This window comes from Pantherophis guttatus, chromosome 3 (assembly GCF_059756535.1).
Source record: "Pantherophis guttatus breed Tessera chromosome 3, ASM5975653v1, whole genome shotgun sequence".
NCBI classification, from domain to species: domain Eukaryota; kingdom Metazoa; phylum Chordata; class Lepidosauria; order Squamata; family Colubridae; genus Pantherophis; species Pantherophis guttatus.
This window is the reverse complement of record NC_142065.1, coordinates 87,798,443-87,817,250: the sequence shown is the minus strand read 5'-3', so window position 1 is coordinate 87,817,250 and position 18,808 is coordinate 87,798,443. Positions and strand designations below refer to the sequence as shown.

The 18,808-nt window shown below is 40.1% G+C and overlaps 1 protein-coding gene across 1 annotated transcript in view; it reads left to right on the top strand.

Annotated features, from left to right (window-relative positions):
* The window catches only part of OLFM3 (olfactomedin 3), a 214,264-nt gene that overhangs the window by 107,679 nt on the left and 87,777 nt on the right, over window positions 1-18,808 (top strand). The gene's annotated exons all lie outside the window — the stretch shown is intronic.

Sequence of the window (18,808 nt, the reverse complement as noted above, 5' to 3'; positions counted from 1 at the left end):
AAATAGATAGCCAAGTCTCTGAATTTTGATCATGGGGTTGGCAGCAATGGTTGTAAGTGTGAGGACCAGTTGTGAAACGGTTGCAATGTTTTATCTAGATCCGTTCCAGTCGGGCTTCAGGCCTGGGTGCAGCACGGAAACGGCATTGGTCGCGTTGGTTGATGATCTCTGGAGGGCTCGGGACAGGGGTTGTTCCTCTATCCTGGTCCTATTAGACCTCTCAGCGGCTTTTGATACCATCAATCATGGTATCATGCTGCACTGGTTGGAAGAGTTAGGGGTGGGGGGCACCATGTTTCCGTGGTTCTCCTCCTTTCTCTCCGACCAGTCGCAGTCTGTGTTGGCAGGGGGGCAGAGGTCGACCCCGAGGCGCCTTGTATGTGGGGTGCCACAGGAGTCGGTCCTCTCGCCCCTTCTGTTCAACATTTATGTGAAGCCACTGGGTGAGATCATCCGTGGTTTCCGGGTGAAGTACCATCAGTACGCTGATGATACTCCGCTGTACATCTCCACCCCGGACCACCCCAATGATGCCCTGGAAGTGATGTCCCGGTGCCTGGAGGCTGTGCGGATCTGGATGGGGAGAAACAGACTCAGGCTCAACCCATCCAAGACCAAGTGGCTGTGGTTTCCATCAGTTGGTGCCATCACTGACTATTGGGGGTGAGTCATTGGCCCCCACGGAGAGGGCTCGCAACTTCGGTGTCCTCCTGGATTCACGGCTATCTTTAGAAGAGCATTTGATGGCTGTGGCCAAGAGGACTTTCTATCAGGTCCGCCTGATTCACCAGTTGCATCCCTTTCTGGATAGGGACTCCTTACGCATGGTCACTCATGCCCTCGTCACCTCCCGCCTGGACTACTGTAATGCTCTCTACATGGGGCTCCCCTTGAGGAGCACCCGGAGGCTCCAACTGGTCCAGAATGTGGCCGTGCGGGTGGTTATGGGAGCGATGTGGAGTTCCCATGTAACACCTCTCCTGCGCGAGCTGCACTGGCTCCCGGTGGTCTTCCGGGTGCGCTTCAAGGTCTTGGTTACCACCTTTAGAGCACTCCATGGCTTAGGACCTGGAGCCAGGTTACGAGACTGCCTTCTGCCACCGATAGCCTCTCACTGGCCAGTACGCTCCCATAGAGAGGGGCTCCTCAGGGTGCCGTCGGCCAAACAGTGTCGACTGGCGGTCCCCAGGGGGAGAGCCTTCTCTGTGGGGGCACCTGCCATCTGGAACAAGCTCCCCCCAGAGATACGGAGAATCCCAGACTTACATACTTTCCGCTGTGCCCTCAAGACCTTTTTATTTCAACAGGCTGGCTTGGCCTAATCTCCTTTTTAATTGTTAATTTTAAATTTGTTTTAAAACAATAGGAGTGTTTTAAATTGTTTGGGCCAAAATATTTAATGTGCTTTTACATTGTTTTTAAATTTTGTATTATGTGTGTTTTATCTTTTGGCTGTTCACCGCCCTGAGTCCTTCAGGAGTAGGGCGGTATATAAATTCCAAATAAAGTAAAGTAAAGTAAAAAGTTGTAAGTTACTTACAATGTCGTTGTAACTTCGAACAGTCACTAAATGAATAGTTATAAGTCGAGGATGGCTATACTTATTTTAAACACCAAAAAGCTTTGCTGAGGTGACCAAGTTGGGCGATAAACCTGAATTCTTGCCATGACGAATGTTTAAAATAACCCGACATTTAGTCTTTTTTCCCTTTTTAATTAAAATCAGTGAAATAAAAGAAATCTACATATCTGCATATAAGATATGTAAACCACATCACAGGGAATTCAGTGATGTGTGTATGCTTATATAAAAAAATGATCTTACAACTTAACTGCTGTACAACTTAATTTTAGCATAATTAAAATCAGTATAAGGTATTACGTGAAGAATGTTTTTATAACTCTTGCCCTTAGGCAATGATTAAGTGTTAACAGGAAAAAGTAGAAGCATTAGAAGAAGACACCGTTGGTCCCAAGAGGTGCTTTGCGAAGCTCACTTTAATCCCTTCTGTTTGGGACATGACTTGCCTAAGTTTCAGTAAATCAAGGTGTTTTGCTGTCTTCCAAACTGGTATGAATCATCTCTGTTTAGTTGCAGACTGTCTTTGTAACAAAAGCATGTGGGCCTTTCTTAACAACATATTAAGGGTCAGACACAAGTGTTGATGTAAGAAATATCTTAGTATTGTGGGGCTTGAAACAGCATGGCCTTCCTCCAGACCAGGGGTCGGCAACCTTAAACCCTCAAAGAGCCACAAAGGTCCTAACCGGAAACCCCCCATTCAATTCTGGAGCCGACCGGAAGTCCGGTTCCCCCACCATGAAGTCTCCTCCTAGTGTGTTGTCCTTTTTCCTCTACCTGTCCTAACCAAAAGCCCTATCAATTGTGGAGCCGACTGGAAAACCCACCCCTTGCCATAGAGTCTCCTCCTGGCACGGCATGCTTCCCCCCCCCCAAACTGGAAGCTCCTCTCAAAATTGTGGTGCCGACCAGTGAATGGAGCCACAGCAGAGGGATAAAAGAGCCACATGTGGCTCCAGAGCCACGGGTTGCTGACCCCTGCTCCAGACAGTGTGCCATCTTCCAGGATACAGCATTGCAGTTTCAACTCCCTTCCAGTTGTGCTTTTATTTGCACTACAACAGTTACCATTCCATTGTCACTGAGCATACTCAATCTCCACAGGGCTGTTTTCAGGGTTCCCTTGAAGAGGTTCATAAGATTCTGTCTGCATGTCTCAAAACCACGGGGTTCCATTACATCTGCTATAACTCTCTCTTGTGTATAAATGTCAACTTTTTTGGCAACAGAAGCCTTGGCTCTTTTCTTCGTTGCTCTTTTCTTTGACATTGAACTTAGTTAATGTTTTACATCCTGAGTTTTATTCTCTTTTATCTTTTAAAATATGACTTGTGCCAAAATCTTTCAGGTATAACTTTGATGTTCAGTTTTTGTGATGTTTTAAGGCATGGGGGGATCTGCATGCATATTCAAACTTGCCGAAGTCCTTAATGACACCGTGGCTTCCTACCCATTTCTACATGTAATGAAGGGTGGTGGAGAAGCAAAGAATTAAAATAAGATGTGAGAAAGAATCGGACATGTCTTGCCGGTACCGGCTGAGTCTGTCTTAAATTATTTGTTGAGGACTTTACATCAAGAATTAAAAAGTTGCATTGCTTCCATTTAAAACTTTCACCAACTTCCATCTTACTTGCTTTCAGATACTCCAAGAAGAAAATCTTATGGCCGGTTTAAATGGAATAGTCTCTTCCCCCACATAGAATGAAGATAGAAAGTATAGACAGTATCACCATAGAGCTCAATGGCTAGACTGTGATGTGATTGGAATTCCTATGTTTCTCTCTTTCCCTTTCATTTTTTTATGGATTAAGATAAACATAAAAATGAGAAGGGGAAGGAGAAAGAGGGAAATAAATGTTTTAATAATAATTTAAGCTTATCCTTTGGAGCTGGGGCTGTCTAATTATCAAAATCTCATGAACTTTGCCAATCTTGTGAGATTTCAGCCATATTTTTATTTTATCTTATTTTACTTGGTACCCGGTGCCTGTAGATGGTTTTGTGCACTTGTGCACAGACAAATTGTGTTTAGCTGATTTATTCCATTGTGCCAGCCAGCGTAGTCAGTCTTAGAGTAGAAGAATATTAAAGAAGAGGATATTGAACAATAGAAGCATGAAACCAACATCTAAGTCTTATACAATTCAACCATATTAAAGCTATTTAGAATGTATTGATATTCATTCGCTATTACTCATAAGCAGAAGAATCTTTCCCTGTGACATTAGTCAATTTCTTCAGAGGTTTTGCATGCTAAAGAAGCCTTCCACCATGATTGAACTAATCACTCAGTGCTACAGAAAGTGAAAAGGATAATGGACTATCTACAATCAGTCCAGCGGTTGACTGATCCACAATCACCACCTCATTTTTCCAATCTAAATTTAGAAATACCAAAAGATGAAAAATGGTCCATTTTGAGGAACTGACATTATATGTTTGAAGTCTTTGATCTGCCTCTTCAACCCCATAAACAGCTGTAAATAATTGACCCAATATTTTAAAATAGTTGGGAGAGATAGATGGGGATTGTGAAAGAGATAAATGTGGCATGGCTGAACATTCATTTTTTATAAAACTGATATGCCAGCACACTGAAAGATTTATCCAGCACTAGGATGATTTGAAGCAAGATATCATTGATTACTTTTAGCTGCTGAGTTAGACTGCAATTCTATACACACTCTTACTTGTGATAAACTGCCATTGAACTGAATAAGACTTCGCTTAAATTAAATCTTCAAGGATTGGACTGTTTCCTAAAAGAATCTGCTTGCCAAGATATGTAATTCAGAGGACAATCAAATGAATAAATAAGTTTTGAGTTTATTAATCATTTGTTTTGTCAATAATTGACTGCATTTGAATAAATGCAGGTAGTGTCAAAAGTTCAAGAAAAAGAATCTTGTTGAGAGAGTGAGGAAAGTAACACTAACTATGCATCATTGAAAGGAAAGCCCATCTGATATAATTTTAATGTTTTGTGCACATATTTTTTTTAAAAAAGCACAAAGATTTTACTGCAGCTTCTGCAGTTGAAACTGATGAATTTGTGATTTAAACTGTTGAAGGTTTCGGAAGACATTAAATTGAGAATATTAAAATACGCTTCTTGGCCCTTATATGGTATAAAGGCAGTGGCCATTTTGCTATGGTGCCAAATATTATGCAGTAGAAATTTGGGGTTTGTTTATGGACAAAAAATCAGTTTTTTGCTCACACAGAGCATAACCTAAGCATACATTTAGCAGATAATCACTTTTAGTTACATAAACACCAACATCAAGAAAAAACAACTGAGAGGGGACACAAATCAGTAATAGGACAAAATGAAAATATAGCAGACAAATAAAGCCCCCCCCCCAAGTGGGATGAATGTTTGATCACATCCAAAATGCCTGCAAAAATCTATGAGCAGTTTGTAATATATATTTTTGAGGGGGGAAAGGTGGAAACACTCTGAGCTTAAGCTCAGTGGAGAATCTCCACACATCCTGCTCCTATTTAGGCCTTTCTTTCTTTTTTCTTTTTTTAAAAAAACAGCAAAACTCTTCTCTGCTATATAGGGTTTCTGATTGATTGGGCTGTTGCCTGAATGAACTGTAGTCATTTATGCAAATATCTTCTGGAGTAGCTGAGAAATTATGCTTCAAACCAAGTGAAATCATTCTGGCTATGTAAATAAAATAAATTTTGTATCACTTACCCCGTTATAGCAATGAATCTTGAACTTCCTGGAGTAATCCTAAAACCTAGCACCAGGGGTGGATTCTTCCAGTTTGTCAGCATACCGTTTACATGCAACAATTACACTCTCATAGAGAGGGGCTCCTCCGGGTGCCGTCAACCAAGTAGTGTCGACTGGCGGCCCCCATGGGGAGCCCACTATCCGGAACCCACTATCTGGAACGAGCTCCCCCCAGAGATACAGAGGATCCCGGATCTGTGCACTTTCCGCCGTGCTCTTAAGACCCTCTTATTCCAGCAAGCCGGCCTGGCCTAATTTTTCTCCCCTTCTTTTAAATCTTTTAAATTTTTTAAACTGAAATTTTAATTTGTTTTACATTATTGGGATTTTAATTGTTGTGGGCTAAATTATTTAATTTGGTTTTAAATTGTTTCTAACTTTTGTATTTCTGTATTTTATCCTGTGCCTGTTCACCGCCCTGAGTCCTTCGGGAGTAGGGTGGTATACAAATTTAATAAAACTAAACTAAACTAAACTAAACAACTGATTCTTCACTATCCCTCTCTGTTAACTTCAGAGCTTTTTTCTTTCCTTCATACTGAGAAGAACTAAGGAGAACTCTTTACTGATGGATAGTCACTATGGGATTAAATTCCTCTCTATGACAGGATGGGAGGGATGAATGATTCGCAGGGGTGTCAAACTGGTGGCCCACAGACCGGATGCATAATGCGCAGGCGACGCCCACCCCAGCTCCGCAAAGGGGAGAAATGTCACATGATGGCAATGTGATGTGGCGAGTTTGACCCCCCTGATTTAGAGGAGAGGCAGTTGAGTTAGTTGATAGGTAGGAAAATGTAAAAGGGAAGCTTAGTGGTCTTTAATCAACAGTTCACAAGGAGGATAAGGTAAAGTCTCTTAAAGATTTTATGAACATGACCTCAAAAGGCTTTAAAAAAAAAAAAGTTTGGTGTAAGATGTAGAGAGGAAGAAAAGTAACCTTGACAGAGATAGATAAGATCAATTCCCAGGGTGATGGGGTAAAAGATATTTGAAGTCCACAACAGACAGATAACATTTGGAAGTCCCAAAGGTGCTTTTTCAAGAGGCAACTGGACCTTCTGGTTTTTCTTTGAAGACGTTTCGCTTCTCATCCAAGAAGCTTCTTCAGCTCTGTCTGGATGGTGAGAAATGGAAGGATTTATACCAGCTGTCTGCAAGGAGTATAAATCCTTCCATACCCCACCATCCAGCCAGAGGTGAAGAAGCTTCTTGGATGAGAAGCGAAACGTCTTCAAAGAAAAACCAGAAAGTCCAGTTGCCTCTTGAAAAAGCACCTTTGGGACAACCGTAACCTGGATAACTGAGAATCTCCATACACATGTAACATTTGGAAGTGAGTCAGAGAGGAACTTCCCTAATTCACTGAACTATAAGAAGGAGGAGGAGATACTGCACAGATTTGAAAGATTCAGACTCCTGAATGTGAAATAACATCATAACTACGTAGTACGATGGACTTGCAGGGCCGGCACAATGTGTAACATGTTCACACTGGTGTAATAGGACTAGGTGTTTGTTAATATGATTTATTGGGTTAGGGATTTTCTGTTTCCACTGTGAGTTGTATTGTGTTGAGGGTGTGGGCACTGAGGGAGCTCCACCAATATCATTGTACATATGTTATGCAGTGACAATAAAGGTTATTATTATTATTAGATTCTGTTATTCTGTTATTACAGTTAATCTCAATGAAAACTTTTGTATTTATTTATTTATTTATTTATTTATTTATCAAAAAATTATATGCCGCTCTTCTCCCTAAGGACTCAGGGCAGCGAACACAAGTTAAAAACATACAATAATAAAAGATCAAAATGATTAAACCCAGTTAAAATAATGATAATCAAAATAAGAAAAACCTAAGGATCAAGGTCAACCCATTTGTTGAAACAGCCAGGTCTTTAACTCCCAATGGAAGGAGCGGAGATCAGGCGCCATCTGAAGCTTGGTGGGTAACTCGTTCCAGAGGACAGGAGCGCCCACGGAGAACGCTCTACCCCTGGACGTCGCCAGCCGACATTGTCTGGCCGACGGTATCCTGAGGAGGGCAGCCCTGTGAGATCGAACAGGACGGGGGGAGGCGGGTAGGAGATGGTCCTGCAAATACCCCGGACCTAAGCCATGTAGGGCTTTAAAGGTGAGTACCAGCACCTTGAAGCGGATCCGGAGGACCACTGTTAGCCAGTTCAGCTCGCGTAGAAGAGGGTCTTCTGTTGGAGCTGATTTCTTGATTTAGTCTATCTACTGGAAGTGACATTAGTTTCTTTTGGGGTTAAAAAAAATCCCCGCCACATCGGAATATATTGACAGTCTCTCAATGCAAAAGCAAGTCTAACCTGCTTTTGAAGTCAAGGCAATGTCAGTTGGGTGTCGTCATGTGTTGGAGCATGTATGTGAATAAAACAGTGGAAGACTGGGAATTCAGGTTGGGTTTTTTGTTTTGGTTTGGTTTGGTTTGGTTTTTGATTCACAGACGTATAGAGGCTCAGGATTGGAGCCTTTCATCAAAATGTAAAAGGAGCATTATGTCACTGCAATGCAAGCTCCAATCCTTTTGTATGTACAGCAATACACACCCTAGGGAGGCTTCTCTGAAGTCTATTCTAAGTACTATGCACATGTTCACTAATACAAATAAGACACCATGCAGCTGTGATAGGAGCAAGGAACAATAACTATTGTCACCAGCTTCGCACACAACATAAAGAATCAGAGCAAACTAAATGGGGGCCAAAACAGTGGGTGAAACGCTCTTGCTAGCTATGCAACTCCCTCATTGCACAACCAGCTGTTTTGTAAGCAGATGAGCAGATCTGGCATGTTATCCCCATTTTACATGACTTCTGACTCGAATGTTCCTTTTGATTGGTTTAAATATTCAAGCATTCAGTTGGGAGTGAAAACTTTCTGAATTGGGGATGGACCTTTCCCGCTTCTTAATTGTCAAATTAAATAGCAATTGTACACATTTCAGATCTAAAACCTCATCTTGCTTTTATGGTTTGTGGTGAGGACCATAGGGTTCATTAATTTTATTATTAATAATTTTCTATCCTGACTGGTGCTTATTTAATTGGTGTGGATCAGATAAAATTAAAACTGAATTTCCATTAGGAGAAATGTATGAAATCATCAGTTAGAACAGTTAGTCAACATTATCAGCTGGGAGCAAAATCTTAAAAAACAGACATGCTTTTTCCAAAAATTACTCACGAAAATGGTAAATTCAGAATTGAATCAAGAGGGACCTATCTGCTCACAGAATCAAAAATCACTTGAGAAAAGAATGCGTACCCTCCCTAATAATAGATCAATGAAGGAAAACTGGATTTTTTAAAAACTTTCTCATTGAAAAAATCAATTTATTTGAAATTATATTTATTGTAGAAGACACATGAAGCACAATAACATTTTCATCCTTCTGAAAATCTGAAAAGCATCTGGTAACCGCAAGCAAGGTTTATTATATGTGTATTTCAGGATAAGATAAGAAGAGAAAGAGAAAATATCATTTTTTTCTGTCTCATGAGACTTGTCCTATTGCTTTCTGCTTGTTGCTCTGAATTATAAACGGCATTTCTCTGAGGTGTAATAAAATTTTAGAGAGTGTAAAACAGCTACTTTCTTACTTATTTCACACAAGCTTCTCCCAAAGCGTTGCATCTTTATTTTTGCCCAGAAAAATGTTTTTTCCCAACTTCTCAAAGGTTGCCTTGTCATTTCAAAAGTTGGTATGAAGAAATCTTACATTTTGTTACGATGTTTTACAGTTCTTTCTTCTATATGCTGCATGCTCACTAAGAAATGTAGCAGAAAAATTATTCTTTGACTTCAGATTTGCCACTATGAACTACTAGAATGCATATTATTTCTACTGTATTATTCTTCTCAAGGAACTCTACCCTTGGAGTCATATCTGGTGAGGAATAGTGAATTGACATTCCATGAATCTCAGTAGATTTAACTATCAAAAAGACAGCTGGATACTGGATTCAGGCTCTGAAAATTCTCTCTGGATTAAAGAGAGATCTTCAAATTAACTATATGTACTTCAGGCATATGCTGTCTACTTTGTGAGTAGACAGCAGAAACTGATATTTTTGCAGTGTCTTGCTGAGAGTTGCAGGATTCCATCGTGCTCTGAGCTGTTAATGTAGCCTTTTACTAACTCAATGTTTGAGTAAACCCCAGTTTTTTAATCACTTTGGAATTTATTGTTTGCCAAGAATTGAAGAACCTTCAGAACCGCAAGTTTGGTATTTGCTGGATGAGTTGCTCTTCAATCTATTTAGAAAGAAAGTTATGTGTTTAAAGAACGTAATTTTCTTTTTCACAATATATAGCAAAAGGGTGATTACAGTATTAATTTCAGGGGGGAGAATTAAATGGATTAAGAGTTCAGATGAATTTGAATTAAAGAAAGACTGTGAAGTTAATTATGGAGATATAAATATTGAAGTTACTATTTAACTCTGACTAGACTTTGGCTGATTAATAAGGAGATCTGAAGATTTAGAGACGGATTTAGAGAGAATGGGTTGGGATATGGGATGAAAATGGGTTGAGATATGGGATGAAAAATGCAAATGGTTGCATTTTAAGCTCCAGTGATAATGTTGATTATACTTGCTGAGGATGAAGTTCCTTCTAATTTTTTTCTTCCTTGTTCTTGTTTTCTTTTGGAGCTTTTCTGCACTTTTTCATATATACAGTATATAAATGTATTTTTATACCGGTATTAGGTTATTGTATTAGTTTTATTTGTTTAATATAATCCTCAATAAAATTATTCAGGGAAGAAAAGGAATTCTCCACAAGTTTAAATGCAGCAAGACTTCACCATTCTATAGGAGATAAGATTCTGTTGCATTTTTTTTTTCAGAAATAGAGTTATGGAGTACTGAGTGTCAGAAGTAAAGATTTTTCTATCCAGTACTGTACCTTAATCCAAGAGAGACAACTTGGTTCCATATTACAGAATGACTCAATCATTGAAATCATTAAAAATGCTTTGCAAATGTATTGTTGAAAGGAGACTATAAATATGTGAAAATGCAACTAGCTGAAATAGTCTGTCAATTTTTTTGAGCCAAATCTTTAGGGCAACATTAAATTCTGGGGAAACTAAGAAATTGAGCCCGTAGTCAGATGCCACAGATAACTTACCATGAAGTTCCTGAACTACAGATCAAGAAATTACATAGTTTTCCAAAAACATGTATAATTCATAGCAGAAGATTTACAACTGTAATTGAGCCTGGAATTACGGTATTAAATCATTACAGTCATAAGTCAAGGCACTCAGGTGACCAGAAGTAAATTTTCAGCTTTTTAACATGGCAGTCATTAAATGAATACTGTAGTCATTAAGCAATGCCATGGTCATTAAGAGAACAGGAGGGTCACTAAATGAACACCACAGTTAAGTAAACACTGCAGTTGTTAAGCGAATGCTGCAATCATTAAGCAAATGCCGTGATTGTTAAGTAAATACATTAATTTGAATGCCCACTTAATTTCTGGAAACTGACCAAAAAAAAAACAAAAAACCATGAGTTGAGGTCATGTGACTGTGGAAGTGATCCACCCAACATGTTCATTGACTGGGGTGGGTGGATCAGTGTGACCATTTATGATGGCCAGGGCTGTTTTATGGGCCATAAAGCTCCCCTTCTTATGACCATTGTAGCTTCAAACAGTGGTAAAATGGTTGATCATTAAACGAGGGCTATCTGCATGTAGAAATCGGGGGTTACCTATTTGTTTAGAAGTCTATACTCTTTTTGATAATGCAGATGTAAGAACACACAAGCATATTATCAAATGCAGAGCACAGTACAATCCTTTTAGACCCCAGTCAAATCCTCGTTTTTCATTTTCATCTTAGGATAAAGCTGCATGTTACTCTGAGGCAACAGAGACCACAAATAGAATAGAAAATACAATAGAATACAATAGAATACAATAGAATAGAATTATTTATTGGCCAAGTATGACTGGACACACAAGGAATTTGTCTTTGGTGCATATGCTCTCAGTGTACATAAGGAGAATAAAATACATTCATCAAGAATAAAAAGATACAACACTGACCAGTGATGTCAAGGTTACTAATAAGCTATCAAATCGTACTAGTAAACAGATAAAACTATACAAATTGAAAGATACAAGCAACATGGTTATAGTCATAAGTGGGAAGAGATAGATACTAGGAAGGAAGAGAAGAATAATAGTAATACAGTCTTAGTAAATTATTTGACAGTGTTGTGGGAATTAGTTGTTAAGCAGAGTGATGGCATTCGGGAAAAACTGTCCTTGTGTCTAGTTGTTCTGATGTGTAGTGCCCTATAGCGTCATTTTGAGGGCAGAAGTTGAAATAATTTGTGTCCAGGATGTGAGGGGTCTGTAGATATTTTCACAGGCCTCTTTTTGACTCGTGCAGTATACAGGTCCTCAGTGGTAGAATGCCTTGGATCCATGCTGCATTGAAGATACTGGGAAGAGAATGAATTCCAGGTAGCAGCTGGATCATTCTCATTATTAAAAGGAGAGAAAGAGTGAAGAGAAAGAGAAACTAAAACTACATCACCCCAAGTAAGCCCTACCATTTCCAAATAAACAAACATGCACATACCCCAACTGTCATGAAGCAGGAAATATGGAGCATAGAATTCTGCTTTATCGGTAAATTACTTGCATGAATGAACAGAAGGAGAGATGGATGGTGTCAGCCCTCCCTAGTAAACCTGAAAGGAAATTTCTGCTTTATTGTAAGGCTAATTAACAGAATCTTGCATGTCTGAAAGTAAAAACTTTTCTCTGTTTTAACTGTTTGATCCATTATGGCAGATGCTTCCTAAGTTTCTTTCTCTGATTTATGAGCCACTTGGGATTTCTACCATTCTTCTCTGATTCCTAAGCAGTATCTCTTCCCCCAAGGTATTCGCACATTCCATTACAAATGGAGAAATAAGATATAATTACAGACTTCCTAATTCTTGTCATAGGCTAATCTACATGGAGAGGAAAAACAGGGCTCTGATTGAGTCCAATGGCCTCCAGTCCATGGCTGAACTTTATGGATGTTTTACAATAGACTGTCCTCAAGGTAGGCTTGATATCATTTTATCAAAGAGCCATGGTAGTGTAGTGGTTGGAATGCAGTACTGCAATTGCAGGCTAACTCTGCTCGCCACCATGAATTCAGTCCTCACAGGCTCAAGGTTGACTTAGCCTTCCATCTTTCCAATGAGGACCCAGATTGTTGGGGGCAATAGACTGACTCTGTAAACCACTTACAAAGGGTTGTAAAGCACTGTGAAATCTATGTAAGTCTAAGTGCTATTGCTATCATTTTAATTATACTTTACTTGAGGGTTTGGAAGAAGGGGTTTAATGCTGAGACCGATTTGCTAACAATCCCTAATACTGTTCCTCTAAATGACATTTAACCCCAATTTTTTACAAGGAGTATCTGACTCATTTCTTAAATCTGAACTAACTCAGCTGAGCATCTGCATTCTTGGATCGATCAAGGGGAATTCACTACCCAATTTCCACTGGTCAAACACAAACTCAAAAGAAGCACAAATGCAGCCAACAATAGTATTTTGTGTGCATTCATTCCATACAGTGATAGAAACTATGATTTTATTTTTCTGTATATTGATCTAGCATAGCAAAATATTTTCTAACTAATCTTTAACAAAAATGTTTGGGAGTTTATGTTCAATTTTGTAAAGTACATATGGGAAACGTTTGTTATTTTTTTAACATAGTGATCAAGGATTGAAGCTACGTATTTCTATGCATGTTATTTTTGCTCCAGTGCTCTGTCTCATGGTGGGTTGTTAAAGAGTTAGTAAGTGAATGTGTTAAATAAAGTTTATTATGTTACAATAACACAGTCTATTCAGAAGGGTTTTTTCCCTTTTGCTGTGGATGTCCATTGAATTATTCAAATGTTAACATAGTTATGAAATTTACATAACCCAAATAAGATCCTAATATAATTACAATGGGGAGCAATTATTTTTTTTAATTTGCACAATGGATTATGCATTTTACTGAAATAGTTCAAATAAAAATTTCTTACACTGACATGTTATACTCCCAAAATCTGAAACAGTCTGCTTACTCACCATTTCTCTCTCTCCCAAAGAGCCATGAATTCAGCAATTCAGTGTTAATAATTTTTATTGAAAGTTCTGCATTGCACAACAAACAAAAATTAAAAATGGTTAATTGAAAAATTCTGCTGAGGTTTCAAGCAGTGATGTGCAAAACCAAAAACTGCATTGCTTTAAGTCTTGTCCTACTGTAATGCAACCTACAACTGAGGACGAATTTCCTGACAGCTAGAACAATGAATCAGTGGAATGACTTGCCTCCAGAAATTGTGGGTGCTCCATCACTGGAAGATTTTAAGAAGAGATTGGACAACCATTTGTTTGAAATGCTATAGGGTTTCCCGCTTGAACAGGGGGTTGGACTAGAAGACTTCGAAATCTGTTATTCTAAAACTTCTTAAAAGAAGCTTACTTGAGATTGATGAAATACAGTAGCAGGTAGGGTCACTAGATTGCAGATTGAAATTAGGATTTACTTCCCCAAAGTCAGGGGTGAAATCCAGCAGCTTCTGACAGGTTCTGGAGAACCGGTAGCGGAAATTTTGAGCAGTTCGGAGAACTGGTAGCAGAAATTTTGAGTAGTTCAGAGAACCAGCAAATACCACCTTTGGCTGGCCCCAGAGTGGGATGGGAATGGAGATTTTGCAATATCCTTCTCCCAAGAGTGGGGAGGGAATGGGGATTTTGCAGTATCCTTCCCTTGGAGTGGGGTGGGAATGGAGATTTTGCAATATCTTTTTCCTGCCATGCCCACCAAGCCATGCCCACCAAGCCACACCGCATCCACCAAGCCACGCCCACAGAACCGGTAGTAAAAAAATTTGGATTTCACCACTGCCCAAAGTATTTTAATATTATTTCTGAATGCAACTGGTTAATGTTTTACTAGAATTACCTTTCCCATACCTGGTGTTCTCAGATTTACTGTAAATCTTGAGTTAAGTCTTGTTGGTATATGGCCACAAAAGTTATTTAAAAGGGAGTCCGTGGTGAAGAACAGGTTGAGAGCAGAGGTGGGTTTCAGCAGGTTCTGACCAGTTCTGGAGAACTGGTAGCAGAAATTTTGAGTAGTTCAGAGAACCGGTAGTAAAAATTCTGACTGGTCCCGCCCCCATCTATTCTCTGCCTCCCAAGTACCAGCTGATCAGGAGGAAATGGGGATTTTGCAGTATCCTTCCCCTGGATTGGGGAGGGAATGGAGATTTTACAGTATCCTTCCCCTGCCACGCCCACCAAGCCATGCCATGCCCACCAAGCCACACCCACAGAACCGGTAGTAAAAAAAATTGAAACCCACCACTGGTTGTGAGCCACTGTTATAGAGCAAAGAGGAGAATTCTTGGCCCTCTAAGTATTGCAGGACTCCATTTCCACTGAATTCTGGCTCTGCCAGATAGAATTAACATGATAATTCAACAACAATTGGAAGACCAAAGGTATCTTCTGATTTTTGTCCCGTGCTGAAAATGGCTGGGGAGAAATACTTGCCTAAGGGGAGAAACTAGACATGATGGTCATCAAAGGGAACAGATCCACATCTCTGGACATGACACATATGAGAAGTGACATTTTAGTCACACTGGACATTTTTTCAGGCTGCAGGCTTTAGGGAACTTAAGGCATAAAAGTGCTGGAAGAATTCCTCTTGTTAACATTATGCCCATCAGCTGCAAACATCCTGGGTGTCATTTACGGAGCATTAATGAGAAAAGATACCAGAAATCTTTGCTGCTCACAGCCTTGCTTGGAATGATGGATTTAAAAGAAAGATTATTCAAATATTTCTAATGACATTTTGCCTTTTTCCCAAAATTATGGGCTGTCCAGGATTCTCAACCAGCACAGTCAATGGCCAATTATTGTTTTGCTTTGATGCAATTTACATAGATTTGTTATCTATATTGCCCTGTAATCAGTGGTGGGATTCAGCCGGTTCGGGCCAGTTCGGGCAAACCAGTAGTTAAATTGTTGGGTGGCCCCACCCCTTCCAGGAGTCCCCATGCACCCCATTGTGGCTCCCAGGTAAGTGCAGGGAGGCCTCCTAGGCCCAAAATGGGGTGTGTGGGGGGGAGCACACACACCCTGCAGCCTATTTTCACTCCCAGAAGACTTCAGGGCGGCTTCCTAGCCTGTTTTCACTTCCTAGGAGGCTTCAGGGGGGCTTCCTAGGCCCATTTTTGCTTCCCAGGAGGCTTCAGGGAGGTTTCCTAGGCCCATTTTCACTTCCAAGGAGGCTTCAGGGGGGCTTCCTAGGCCCATTTTTGCTTCACAGGAGGCTTCAGGGAGGTTCCTAGGCCCATTTTCACTTCCAAGGCGGCTTCAGGGGGGCTTCCTAGGCCCATTTTTGCTTCCCAGGAGGCTTCAGGGAGGTTTCCTAGGCCCATTTTCACTTCCAAGGCGGCTTCAGGGGGGCTTCCTAGGCCCATTTTTGCTTCCCAGGAGGCTTCAGGGAGGTTCCTAGGCCCATTTTCACTCCCAGGAGGCTTCAGGGAGGCTTCCTAGGCCCGTTTTCACTTCCCAGGAGGCTTCAGGGAGACTTCCTAGGCCTAAGATGAAGCACGAAACATAATACAGGTAGTCCTCGATTTATGACCACAATTAAGCCCAAAATTACTGTTGTTAAGTGAGACATTTGTTAAGTGAATTTTCCCTCATTTTACGACCTTTCCTGCCTCAGTTGTTAAGTGAATCACTGCAGTTAATAAGTTAATAACCCGGTTGTTAAGTGAATCTGGCTTCCCCATTGGCTTTGCTTGTCAGAAGGTCGCAAAAGGCGATCACATGGTCTTAGGACATAGCAACGGTCATAAATATGAACCAGTTGCCAAGCATCTGAATTTTGATCACATGATCATGGGGATGCTGGAAAGGTCATGACAGTGAAAAACCTTTGGTGTCATTGTAACTTTGAACAGTCACTAAATGAACTGTTGTAAGTCGAGGACTGTCTGTATTGTGGCTGCCTTATGTGCCTTCATCCCTTCAGTAGTGGCAAAAAAATAAAATAAAATACCTGTATACTTTTCCTATCTCATGCTACCTCAAGGCCAATGTCAACATTATCTTTAGGTAGTAAAGAGTCGCAACCTAGCACTACAGAAGAATATTCAGAGGGAATCTGGTAGCATCTTTTCTAACAAATTTTATTAAAAGTGCAAAAGGCTTTCATGAGCTGTAGCTCATCTGATGAAATAAACTACAATTCACAATAGATTACGCCTTTTAATAAGATGTATTAGTCAGAAAAGATGCTAGGCTTCTGATAATTGTCTACCATAAACTGACACAGCTTTCCTCTCACAATGTCTACGAGAAAAAAAACACTTATTTCTTTACCAGCAACCAACTGGAAGTCACCTGTGTATTTGTAGCAATGTTTCACTATTTTCATGAATTTTTACTGAATTTTTGATTTGGCAACCTTTCAAAGTTAAGACGGACGTACCTTCAGGCTGTTTATGACCCAGATTTGAAGTTCTGATGGTTGGACCTCCTCCATGGTTGTGTGACTGAACTTCAGGCGCCGCCAGCACAGTTGCAGTTATGACCATCTGCGGTGTCCTGTGGTCATGTGACCACATTTTATGACAGTTTTGCTGAAAACCAGCACTTACTTCCTGTTTTCAGCAAAATGTACCCATAGCAAACCATCGGTCCACTTAACAACCGTAGCATTGACTTAATGACTGTGATGATGATCATCGCAAATAGTCATAAAATCGGGTTGGTCACATGATCCATAAAATTGGGTTGGTCATAACTGTAATGAGCAGATTCCATTATGTTTGTATGCTGAAGACTACACGTAGATTTCTAAACTGGCAGATATTGTGTGTTTCCTTCCTTTATCATATTCTGTACTGTTATTCTCTGAACCACGCTCCAAATATTGTGAGCTACCTCTCATATCATCCCTGCTTGGCTGTCCTTGACTGTGTTTGACATAGCTTTTCTCCAAGCCCCCAGGAGGGTTCAGGTCAGGAAATACTGTTTTTAGAGCAAAGCTGAGATAGAGAATACTTTTAAGTCTTTATAATATATATATATATACCTTATCAGCATTTTGAAGACTTAATTTGCATGTTTGGACACAGCTAACTTATTTGTTGGCCACTTTGCATATTTTTGATGCAGTTTTTGACTCCAAAGCTGCATAGAAAAATGTTTATCGCAAGAAAAGTTGTGCATACTGTATAGTACAAATGGGTATGTGTCTATGTGTGCACATTTAAATTGCAGATAAGATGCATCTAGCAATGGAAAATATTTGAATTCATCAAACTATAAGCTTACGTACACTCTTTTTATTATATGAGATATGGACTTTGGCACTGGAATGATTGTAAGAATGGTTGCTATATGTTTAGGAGCACAATACTCAGGTTAACTGTGGAGCTGTATGGGTGGAAAACACTTATAACAGACCATCACATTTAAGTGTGACAGAATGCTGGATGATGAATTCCTGGTTCACTATTCTACAATGTACAAATATTGTGTACTGTTACTTGGTGCCAGCAACCTAACTAGGCATGGTGTTGTCTTTCCTGGCCGAGTAAGATTTACTTGAAAATGAGAATTGCTTCAAATTAGAAATTGGAATATAGAATTGTTCTAATTTATTCATATTCAGAAGGGCATGGGGGAAGGTTGCTAACCAAAAGATCTAAGAGGAAGTTAGGGGCATAAATACCTGATACAAATTATGATAGCAAGAAAAAAAAACCCTGATAAAACATATAGAGCAATGCCATGATGGAAACCTTGGACTTCCTTATGTCCCAGCATTGGACTTGAGTATATATGTCACATGGCTTCATTGCAACATCACAATGTTTGCCCCTTCTACAGATGCCTATGATTGGGAGTTAAATAAACATATTAAACTACAGTAAGTAATCTGAATTGAATTAGTATTCTAGTCGGTATTATTGATTTGTATTATTGGCTGAGTTTTCTAAATTTGCTGGCAAATTGAGTGCATCGTCTTCCAGATCCTGAAGGTGAAACTCAAATACTTTGTGTTATGTCCGTATATGGGCATCCCGGCCTGATTGGCTAGTCCACCGGCGGGAAATTTGAAGATCTGTCATTGGCCGGCGTGCCTGCCAACTCCCTTTATAAGGCGAGCCCGGCAGCACAGCCGGCCGTTCTGGTTCTCTTAAATAAAGTGCTGAACGGACCCTCGCTGCTCGCGTATTCTTTCCCCCTGCGCCAATCTAACACGTTGGCCACCTAATGAGAAGAAAGGACTCACTGGAGAAGATCCTAATGCTGGGAAAGATTGAGGGCAAAAGAAGAAGGGGACAACAGAGAACGAGGTGGCTGGATGGAGTCACTGAA